Raw genomic sequence first — 11,984 nt, 5'->3', positions numbered from 1 at the left:
GTGTGGAGGAGAAATGCTAAAGAAACATATGAGTCTGAATCACGTTATTTCTTGACAATGAGACTTTTCTCAGAGACCAATGTTCGCATCTGCCGCAGGCAGAGAATGCTTATGTTACAGCGCCGCACATTTTGATCTGCGAGGCTTTGTTTAAGGACCGATACGGGTAGCCTACATGCCAGCCACGAGTTCGCTGGATGATTGCTTCGCCAACGATGGGTGCTTTGCGTAAGACTGAAGAGGAAATAATTTCCTTTAAAAGCAAAAACAATTGATCACATATAGGCTTTCCCACGCGCTACCCGCTTATCCCCATACTGTTGAAATCTATCGCAAGGAGATTAAAATACACATGCCAACCAAGGAAGCCTTAGGTCAGACGTCTGGATGGATTCGTGTTTTGTACCATTCTAACGTTTTACATTTGGAAGCACTTTAGTGATAAATGGATAAAAATGAAGGAACACACCCTGTGTTTATTCTTGGATTATTGTTGTTTGTTTAATAATAACCCAAATGCTTGAATATTATTGAAAACTTGTTTTTCTTTCCTGTAATTCTAGTTTACTGAGAGTGGATGGATTTTTAAAATAAAGCTTTCCTATTTTGCAGTCAGTGCTATTCATTACTATTATTGTTACAGAAGATCACAAATACACACTGCATAAAGACCAATCGTTAGCTAATTTCACTTCCAGGGCCTGCTGTTTCTTTTCAGAAAGTTTTGTGAATGGGAATCCTATATAGTGTCTTCCTTCTCTGACATGGATTTCTCCAATAGTATAGTTCCCATATTTTTACATAACTGAAATGTACTTTGATGATGGATTTCCCCCCAGTGTGTCAGCGATTGTCAATTTACTGCCATAAAATATGTGATTATCTAATTTTTATCCTTGTTCTCTCTTGATTTTCAATCCCCAAAGAATAATTTAGGTTCTACTATGTAATAATTTTTGGGAGTCCTACCTCTGTTTCTATCCCACTGCTAGCAAACAATCAGCCATGGACACAAAATCTCTTGCTTCCAAGTGCACCCTTCAATATGCATCTGTTCCTTCTTGATTTAAGTTCAAATGAACTGGGGTCAGAAACCATTGACTCAGCACAGTGGAGTAGTTTTATTTTGTTCTTGATGAGAACGAGCTGTCTGTTCTTTTCCCATTGCTCATTTATTTTCCTTCCTGCAGCTTCTTCTAAGTCTACAGCTTTCCCCTCTGTTACATTAAAATATCACATAGTAGGGCTAATCCCAGAATTTCTTTCTTTCTTTCTTTCTTTCTTTCTTTCTTTCTTTCTTTCTTTCTTTCTTTCTTTCTTTCTTTCTTTCTTTCTTTCTTTCTTTCTTTCTTTCTAGAGAAGAATAACTATCAAATAATTGGTAATGTCTTCCACCCAGGGAGCAGAAATAAATAGCATAGATGCAAAGCCAGGGGAACAAATGCAACCAGATGCATTTGTTTCATTATAGCAGGCTTACTTTTAAATTATCTGCTTTGTTTGACAGTGTCCTGTGACATTGTTGTGGAACCAAACTCTGCTGATGCCACAAGGAAAATGTGGAACACTGAATTTCATAGCAGGACACCTTTCCCCTCAGTACCTGCCTCCTGCCATTGTGACTTCTATGGAATCACATCTGTGTAACTTTTTCTGGTTATGGTCTATGGGTCTGAAGAGAAGATGATGTGTGTTCCCCTCCCTACACTGTTCTGCTCACTTTCTCCATTGTGGACCTTGTACTGAACTGAAAAAGCTCAGGTATGGAATAAAAGAAGATGGTATCACCAAGGCAGCTGAGTCCCTTTGTGGATAGAAGGGGTGAGATCCCCGTGTGGAGGTACCCTTCACTCCAAGATAAAATAAACATTGTAAAATTTAAAATGGTAGACGGTCATTAAAGGACAATTAACTGTTGTATGGGTTATTTTGGGAGTTGTTGGGGGGAGGGGAGGATAGCACGGAAGACAGTTGTCATCCTTGGTTGGACAAATTCACACATTTTCTTTAGCTTCAATCTCAGAATTTCCTTAATCAGTGCTCTTTCAGTACTAAATTTCTTCCACACACATCCCACCCCTCACCCCATAATTACATATTTTCCAAAATAAGCTTTCAGTTGCCTCCAGTATCCATGATGCAGTCACTAAAATATTAAATGGATTTTTAAAATGTAAATGTAGTTTTAGTGATACCAGTTGAGACTAGATGTGTATGTGTGGAGGGGAATGGGGGAGAGTAATCTCTCTTTGCCATATTCAGCTATATTAGCATTCTTCTGCCCTCTCCCCCAAGGTCACATTTTGATATTGTTTCGCTTAAGTGAAACAGTTCCAGAGTGAGAAACTGCTGATTGAATAGAATGATTAAATCGTTGTTGGACTGAACAGATGAGAATGATCATCTACAGTTCTTGAGAGAAAGAAATGAAATCTGCCTGAATTCAGACCTGTGAATTTCACTCTCATCTGTTGTGTTCATACAGGCATGTAGTTGTGCCACGGTTTTCAGTGCCACATATGATAATTGTAAGTAACATGCACTGTCTCATATGGTATTGGTTACATTGTGTCACTTCAGAAGGAACTGGAGGGCATATTGTAAAATTTTTGCACCACACTGTACTTTGTCTCTCCTGCTACCTTCATAAGCCTCAGAAATAACAGTGCTGTTATTTTCAAGAGACGATTTCACTTCAGATAGTTATTTAAACCTCAGAGAGTGGGGGAAAGATTTTTGAGCTAAAATACTAGGGAATATTTCACTGTGCACAATAGCAGTGTAGCATGTCTCTGTTGCTAGAAATAAATATTTTCAGATCAGTAAGATTATGCTGAGATCTTCATCTTGGACAGACTAATAATATGTTCTTAAACCAGGCTAGTCATCACATTACAGGGGGCCTTGATCATGCCCTGTCCATTCTTTACAGCTAGATGGATGGATAGTCCCAGAAATATAGGAAGGATCCCCCAAAATTTTGATTGTAACTTGTGGTCACAATACAGATAAATTTGGAAATACTGATTTAATTTAGCAAAGCTTTTTCCTTCATTTAATTTACTAGCTGTTTTTTTCATGTTCATTTTTCTGTATGCTAATTTGCTGTAGCAGACAGAAGTATTGGTTTTATTTAAATTCATGTTGACTAAACCATAAGCTTGGGTTAGACATGTACAGGTATACCATTTGCAGTGTTGACAAAACTCTTGTGATGTTGTCTTGAGATTCATGCTAATTGTTCTTTTTCTTACAGTCATAGCTCCTGAATTTAAGCCGATATGTGATGATTTCAGACTTAATTCTTAAAGAAAATATATGTTTGCAGCCCTTATGGCTGTAAAGAGAGCCTAAAATGTGACACCAGTGCATTATAAAGGCTAAAAAAGCAGATGGCGACTAAAAAAGAATCCCAAATACAGTAGACTTCCGATAATCCGGCACTTTTTAGACCTAGGTGATGCCGGATTATCAGATTTGCCGGAGAATCGGGAGGTCCGGTACAGCTGCATGGCTTAACAACTGGCCAGGATACAATCTCCCTCCCTCTCCCCACCCCTTTCCCCTTCTTGTCTCCTCCCTGCTGTTACCTGATCCTCCTCTCCCTCCCCTCCCCTTTCCCTTCGCTGAAGCAAAACACTCTTCTCCATACTGTAACAGGATCCCACTGCCCCCATCCTCCCCCAACTTTATGCTCCATCTGGTTACAGCCAGCACATATGCTGAGCAGCAGGCTTTTTAATCAGCTGGTCAGGAGCGCTTGGCATTTTGATGCCAGAATACTGAGAGTCCGGGAGAGCCGAAAAGTTGAATGCCAGACTATAGAAGTTTTACTGTTCCTTGTTTTTATATAATCTCATGATAGTAAGCTAATGTTGTGATTTTTGGTGAGCCTGACTCATTATTTTGGAACATTTAGAGTTGGCAATACTACATCTGAAAATTGTGGACCCTAATGGCTAGATATGCATCCTGCTGTACACTAAGGAGTTATTTTTGAATGTAAAGTAAGAATTAACAGAATTGTATCTCCACCATTGTGTGAACATACCATAACATTCCATACTGGTTATGTGTCCATCCAAACACTTCCAAACCTTTTGCCTAAAAGGGATGGAAGGGAAATTTAAAACTTATGTGCACTACACTTCTGTATGGTAAGTCATGCACAAATATAAAGTATTCAAGAAAACCCTAAGAAGTGGTTTACACAAGGATCTTAATCTGAAATAACCCCCCAAGGCTTAATTTGTAAGTGATGCATCCACATTACCAAGCCCATTATTGCGGAATAAGGGGCCATGGAATTCAAACTCAGTAGTCCTGTTTTTCATACTAATTCTAATTCCAAACTTAGAAGTCAAAATAACGTTAGTGTAGACACTTTGGTGCCACTAATTTGAACTAACTGGCCTCCAGGAGGCCTCCTGCATCTCCCCTGAGTGCTTCCTGGGGCTCTGAGTCCGAGGTAGTGTATCCATATTAATGGAGCCTGCCTCAGACTACATTTGATTCTTCCACATAGTGTGGACACAGAAGTTTGAATTTATAAAATTGGGTTCTCAGAAGTTGAATTCTGTAAACTTGAAATAATCTCTTAGTGTTGACATAGTCTAAGGGATTAATAAGAAAATATTATAATACAGACCATGCGGCAATCGGAAGATCTGTCACAACAGCAAACACAGGAAACCAATAATAGATAACTTAATTTAAAACACAATGGACAAAGAAATGAAAGCATCATTCTTGAAAATAGAATAATACTTTGCGTAATAACAATCATATTTTGCATTGATATAGCCTTCAATGAAAGGCTTTAATCAAGGTCACATATATATAAGCAGGTTGCCAGCATAGGAACACCAGTATATGATACTGGCAAAGTATTCCTACTGTGGACAAAGTTTATACAGGTGGTACCTCCCTTAACTGGGATTCCCTGGTCTGGCAACATCAGTGGTCCAGCATGGATGTTCCTGGACCACACAGCCCAGGAACAGGAAGATCTGGTGGCAGGGATGGAGCGTGTTAGGAGGCACCAGCAACCCAGTGTGTGTGTGGGGGGGGGAGGGGGGGTGGAAACGAGTGGCACATCAGGGAGTTCTGGCCCCAGCAGTGGCCTTCTGGCCCCTGGCTGCAGAGTTTCAGCCTCAGCCTTCCTCCCCAGCCCTGTCTGTGTAATTCCCGGTTGTGGAGCCAGTTGGCTGCTGATCTGCTCTGCCCTGGCTGCAGAACTCCAGCCATGGTACTCTGCCCTGGCAGAAGCAGGGCTAGCAGCATTTAGAGAGCCATGGAATTTGGAGCAGCAGCGGGGGCAGGCTCGAACCCTAACCCAGTGGCAGCACAAGCCAGGATGGGAGGGACTTTCCTGCATCCAGCAAATCCCCTCGTTCAGGACCAGTCAATTCCCAAGGGTGCCAGGCCAGTGAGGTCCAATCTGTACCAGCAAACTTTTTATTTGGATCATTTATTCCACCCCATCCACCTGAGTGAAATAAGCTGCACCAGTAATGTTGCCAGAATAACTGTACCTGGAAAAGCTGCATTAGTAAGAAATAACAAACACTCCATCCCAACCCTGCCCAACAGTTATGCCAGAAGTAATCAGTACTGGTTAAACCTCTCTAAACTGGGATTCCTTCATCTGGGAACATCCATGGTCCTGCCAGATCACGGATATTCCTGGACCAGAGTGTCCCAGTGGTGGGCCAGCAGAAGGAGCACTGTGGGGACCAGGAGCCCAGGTGGGCTGGTTGCAAGGGGTCCCAGCAGCCAGGAGCTCTGCCATAGAAGTCTGCCTGAGCTGGCTGCAGGGGAACTGGAGATCCAGCAGGCTCCAGCAGTGCAGGAGACAAGTCCGGCAGGGCAGCAAGGCCGGTGGCAGGAGGGAGCTGGTAAGGAGGCCAGTAGTTCTGCCGCAGCTGCAAGCCTAATGAGGCCGGTGACCAGGCCAGGAGTGGAGTTGGGTCGGTGGCAAGGAGAGCCAGAAATGACCTCCCATGATCCATCAAAATCTTTTGTTCAGGATTGGTCAGGTGCTGGACCAGAAAGGCCTAACCTGCAGTGCAGATATGGCCTGAGGAATAATCCACACTTCTGGGCTGTGTCTAGATTGGCAGCTGCTTTTGCGGAAAAACTTGCCAGCTGTCTACACTGGCTGCTTGAATTTCCACAAGAACACTGACTATCTCAGTGCTTCTTGCGGAAATACAATGCTGCTCCCATTCGGGCAAAAGTCCTTTTGCGCAAAAGGGCCAGTGTAGACAGCTCAGATTTGTTTTGCGCAAAAAAGCCCCAACGGCGAAAATGGTGATGGGGCTTTTTTGCGCAAAAGCGTGTCTAGATTGTCACGGACGCTCTTTTTCGCAAATGCTTTTAACGGAAAACTTTTCCATTAAAAGCATTTGCGGAAAATCATGCCAGACTAGATGTAGCTCTGTGGTATTGGTTTGTGTTATTAGAGCCATTTTAAACTGAGATATGGAGGGATTCAAAGATTAGCCCAACAGCCACTGAGTGTTTTCATTGGCCATGGCTGGTGCAGAATCGGACTCAAAGTAAATTGCCCAAAGTAATTTGGAAAGCCAATGGCAAAGTCTGAAACAAAGTGAAGGAGCCATCCTGGCTCCCAGATCTCTAATCTCTGTGCAATATTGTCCCAGTTCTGCAAATACTTGCACACAGGCTTAATTCTAAACACAGGACTAGTCCCATGCAGTTGAATAGGAGTACTCACATGCTTAAAATCAAGAGTGGAGATATGTATTTGCATTACTGGAGCAAACTTTAAATGACAAAATGACACTATTCAAGTGAATGATATTTATGTGTTATGATGTTGATGCTGTTGTGCAGATAAGCATTAGCTGAATTAATCATTATGAGCACTTTATATGAAGTTTTTTGGCCTTCTGGCTCTGACCCATTCACAAACTGATCTTGATTTCACTGAATGCGCTATTCATTTATGCAGTGTTGTAACCAGGGGGGTCCCATGATATTAAAGCAGCAAAGTGGGTGAGGTAATAGCTTTTATTTGACCAACATCGGTTGGAGAGAAAAATAAGTTTTTGAGCTTCTACACAGCCTGAAGAAGACCTTGTGTTTGTCATTCACAGAAATTAGTCCAATAAAAGATTGCATCGCCCACATTGTCTCTTTGTTATTTATAAGTATTAACCAAATAACTTCTATGAACAATGGTCCACACACTATTAACCTTCAATATTCATGATAGGTGATTAGTCATCTAATATATGTATTATTTTTCATTCCTGGCTAAGATATAAGTTTCCTGATTGTTGTTGTATTTTAACACATGAGAATAGCTAATTGTCAGTAATGAATAAGACCCTACTGGTATGAAGTTTCAGGCAAGACAACTCTTGCTGAATCTGTGAAAATGTGATTTGCAAATATTTTCTGAAATACACTGGTGGTTGTCTACATACTTTTTAACAGTCACTTTGTTTTTTCTTGTTGTTTTTTAGTCAAAAGAAAAAATAAAAATGTTTTCAAATCTCTTCATCCAGTTCTAGTTGAATGAATAATATTAATAATATTATCCAATGAATAACAGCAACATGGATGATACCCAGTTCTATGCTGTTTGGGTTCTTAAACCATAATAGTCACAGTAACATCTGAGTTCTTTCCAGTGCTGCACCAAACAGCAGGATTAACATTTGTCTTGCTTGTGAAAATATTTACATGACTTTGTGCTACTAGATCAACTACAGACCAGATGAAAATTGCATACAATTATTAATGCATCTTGAGGAAATTGACAGTTCTGTCCACAAACTAGAAAAGCCTTATAAAGTGTTCTGCTGAATGAAACAATTAGGCTGAGTTGTGACTGTTGATTGAACAAGGATGCTTCTGGAGTCAGATGAAGCCTGAACTGACATTGCGTTAAATTAACTGGGTATTGGAGTGCAGCTAAAAGTATCTCAGGCAGGGGGTCATGTTTTCATTGTGTTGTTTTCTTCAAGAACTGTAACTTCCAATTAATTTGCATAGGGTGCCACTGATTTTAGGGTTGTCTTTAGCCCTCAATTTGGTCAATACCATCTCACAAATAGAATTTTCTACAAACAGGAACCTAATGCAGCATCAAAAAAATTAAATCCTAACCCTTTTTATAAGTGCAAAGCAAGAACTTCCCATGCTGAAACAGTTATTACATCCTTCTCTCCCTACACTTTACATAAACTTAGAAGAGCTTCCTCAACGGGTCATGAGTCTCCATATGATATATCATCTGGACAGAAATAAATTCACCTGTAGAGTGTACTCCAGTGTCCTTTCCATTGAAGCTAATGGGGGCTTTCCTTGAAGAAGGACTTAATAAATGACTGTAAATAAGTTAGCAAGTCTGACCTCCAGTGTGTGAGCCAGTAGTGTTTTGACTCCGCTGTTCTAAAAGTTTCGAGGTCAGTAGAAAACAGCACAGCCAAGGGCATTTCTGTCTCTCATAATACCCGAAAAATAGATTTCTTCTATTGAACATCTGACCTTCAGAAGAGGATAAAGCAAAGTATGTAGCACCACATACAACTGAAGACACAGAAGCTGGAGACTGACAAGACTGAAAAGGTCATCTCTAGTCCATCTCCATATCAGTGAAGAATTGATCCCTACAGCATATTTTCTAGTGATTTGCCTACTCTAGTTAGGTGCTGGTGACTTACACTTTGTCTACACTTCTTAGTTTAAAGTGCAGCTGCAGCAGCACTTTAATGTGGCAGCGTGTTCCCTGCACCAATGCGGGAAGAGCGCTCTCCTAGTGCTCTAGGTGAGCCACCTCCACAAGAGGAGTAGCTAACAGTGCTGGGAGTCTGTTTACAGGGGCGCTTTTCAGTGCTGTAACTTGCTGTGCTTAAGCGGGGTGTTTTTTCACACCGCCGAGGAAGAAAGTTACAGCACAGTAAAGTGGTAATGTAGACAAGCCCTTAGTCACTTTTCAAAAGATTATCCCAAAATTAAGGGGGGTCTACACCAGTGCAGCTGTACCCCTATATAACTTCAATGAAGATATCACCATACCAACAGGGGAGCTTCTTCTGTAGGGCTACGTCTACATTGGCATGATTTTCCAAAATGCTTTTAACGGAAAAGTTTTCTGTTAAAAGCATTTTCAGAAAAGCGCGTCTAGATTGGCAGGACGCTTTTCTGGAAAAGCACTTTTTGCGGAAAAGTGTCCGTGGCCAATCTAGACGCGCTTTTCTGCAAAAAAGCTCTGATCGCCATTTTCGCGATCGGGGCTTTTTGCGGAAAACACTACCGTGCTGTCTACACTGGCCCTTTTGGGTAAAAGTCTTTCGGAAAAAGACTTTTGCCCAAACGGGAGCAGCATAGTTTTTCCGGAAAAGCACTGATGATTTTACATTAGATCGTCCGTGCTTTTCCGAAAATTCAAGCGGCCAGTGTAGGTAGCTGATAAGTTTTCCCGGAAAATCAGATGATTTTCTGGAAAAACCTTGCCAGTGTAGACACAGCCTAGGTGTAATTGATCCACCTCTGCAAGAGGTGTCATAGGAGAAGCTCCTCCATCGGCACAGCCCTTTCTAGTTACCCTGGGAGTTAAGACTGAATTACTCAGGGTTGTGGAGTTTTCATACTCTGAGCTACATAGTTATGCAGATGTAGGTTTGCAGTATAAGCCTGACTTAACTGACATTAACTTGCCATAAGAGTCAGACTCCTCCATGATTTGGGTGCTTTCGAAATGTTTACCTTTAATATCCTAAGCGATATTGCTCCGCCACTGCTTTTGAAAAGTTAAAAGTTTATAAATCTCCTAAAACCTAGGCCCAGATGATCTGGGCCAGATCCCTGAAAGTGTTATGGACACTTAGCTCACTTTGATTTCAGTGGATTCTGGGTATGCACCACCTTTAGGATCTGGCCCTTATTTCTGGATGCTGTGCTTATTACCATGGATAGGCCTATTAGAATCAACAGGAGCTTAGAGTCAGGAAAGTATTCCTGATAATCATCCTAAATTCTCCTTCTCTTAATGTCATTAAAATGCTCCTCACTCTATTGCTTTCTTTCCTAAATGTTTAGTCTTCAACTAATTGTAGATAGGTGCAGCAGTTATTTAGTTAATTTGCACATACAATTGGCAAGCTCTGCACTTGATAAGATGCTGGTTGATCTTCCCAAACTACCGCTGGAACAGGGTCCCAAAGCATTCTAGCAGAGATGGAAATAAAACCCAGATCTCCTAACTCCTTTTCTTCAATATCTGGTCTTTGAAGAACGCTCCTCAGTGTTTTTAATTAAGGCTTCCTTTCAGGGCACATCATTTTCCAGGAGTGGGTAAGGGACTCATGAGTAGGGCTCGACAAATAATGCAATCTACTCGTCTATGGCTGGGTTCGGACGATCTGCGCATGTGCAGATCACTGGACAGTGCGGCTGGTGAGCGGGGCTTGCCGCAGTTTGGCGAGCCCTGCTCATGAGGGACACCGAAGAAGTGGGTTTTATCCACAAAAGCTCATCATACCATCTACATGTTTTGTTAGTCTTTAAGGTGCTGCTAGACTATTCATTGTATTTTAAGTTTTTCCAGTTACAGACTAACTCAGCTACCCCTCTGCAACAAATATTCCAGACCATCTAGTTCAGTACACTGACTCTTAACAGTGCTTGGTGTTCAGGTCCACTGACAGCAGTTCTGGGCCCCAGGACAGAATAGTCAAAGGGTGCTCCATGTTGCCTGCATGGCCTGTAGTGATTCTCACTGCTGGGTGTCCATCAGACTGTCAGCTTTGTTGCTGGGTGCACTTTTTGGCCAGGCTTCCATATGCCTGCCTGATACGGTTGCCAACTATCTAATCATGCAAACCCAAACACAATCGACCTATCCTCTGCCCCTTCCATGAGGCCCTGCCCCTGCTCACTTCCTCCCCACTCCCTTCATCACTTGCTTGCCCTCACCCTCATTTCACCAGGATGGGGCAGGTTGTTGGGGTCGCATGCTTTGAAAAGAGGTTTGGGTGCAGGAGGGAGTGAGGAATCAGGCTCTATGAAGAAAATTGGGTGTGGCAGGTAGTGTGGCCTCCGGGAGAGAGGTTGGTATGGGCTTCAGCAGAGATTGGGGCTTTTGGCTGGGGCAGGCAGTTAGGGTGCAGGAGGAGGTTGGAGGTCTGTACTTCCCTCAGGCAGCTCCCCAAGGTGACTGGCACACTCTTCTGGCAGTGGATCCTGAGCAGGGAGTGGGTGATGGGGTCTCCTCAGGACACTGCCCACAGGTATCACCCCCACAGCTTCCATTGGCTGCAGATCCCAGCCAATAGGAACTGCGGAGTCAGTGCTGAGGGTGGGGGCAGTGTATGGAGATCCCTTGCATCTCCCATGGGCTACAGGGATGTGCTGGCCACTTCTGAAAGTGGTGAGGAATGAGGATGGGCAGGGAGCCTGCCTCAGGACCCTTTAAATTGGCCAGGTCTCCCTAACCCCATTGGCATATGGACTTGTAGTAGCATGGGGGAGGTGCATTGCCCCTCTCTGTACTCACCAATATTTTAATTGCTAAATCGGGTACCCCCACATGCTGACCTCCCTGCACCCGATCCTCCAAGGACCAGTCTCTCTTGCCTGTCCACAGGTTGGTTATGCTCTTGCACATGAGATTTTTAAGTCCCTTTCAGAACTCTCTTCAAATATTATCATTTTAGATATTCTTCTGTGAAATGGGAACAATATTTCTCTTCTTTGTAAACTATTTTGAGACCTAATGAAGAAAAGCACTACATTACAGCTATGTTATTGATATAAAGGTCTATTTTTTTTAAAATTATCCTGTTATGCTTTTTGGATTCAGTGTTATCTTGTGACAATGAGTTCTCTGGGTTAATTGTGTTTTGTGTGAGAAAATGATGTCCTTTTATCAGTTTGAAATTTGTTTCCTTTCAGATTCATTGTATGTTCCCTCTTTGTGCATTATAGAAATAGTCAATTGAAACTTGCTT

This window comes from Pelodiscus sinensis, chromosome 1 (genome assembly GCF_049634645.1).
Source record: "Pelodiscus sinensis isolate JC-2024 chromosome 1, ASM4963464v1, whole genome shotgun sequence".
Taxonomy (NCBI): domain Eukaryota; kingdom Metazoa; phylum Chordata; order Testudines; family Trionychidae; genus Pelodiscus; species Pelodiscus sinensis.
The sequence above is the reverse complement of the archived record's forward strand: the minus strand, read 5'-3'. Positions refer to the sequence as shown.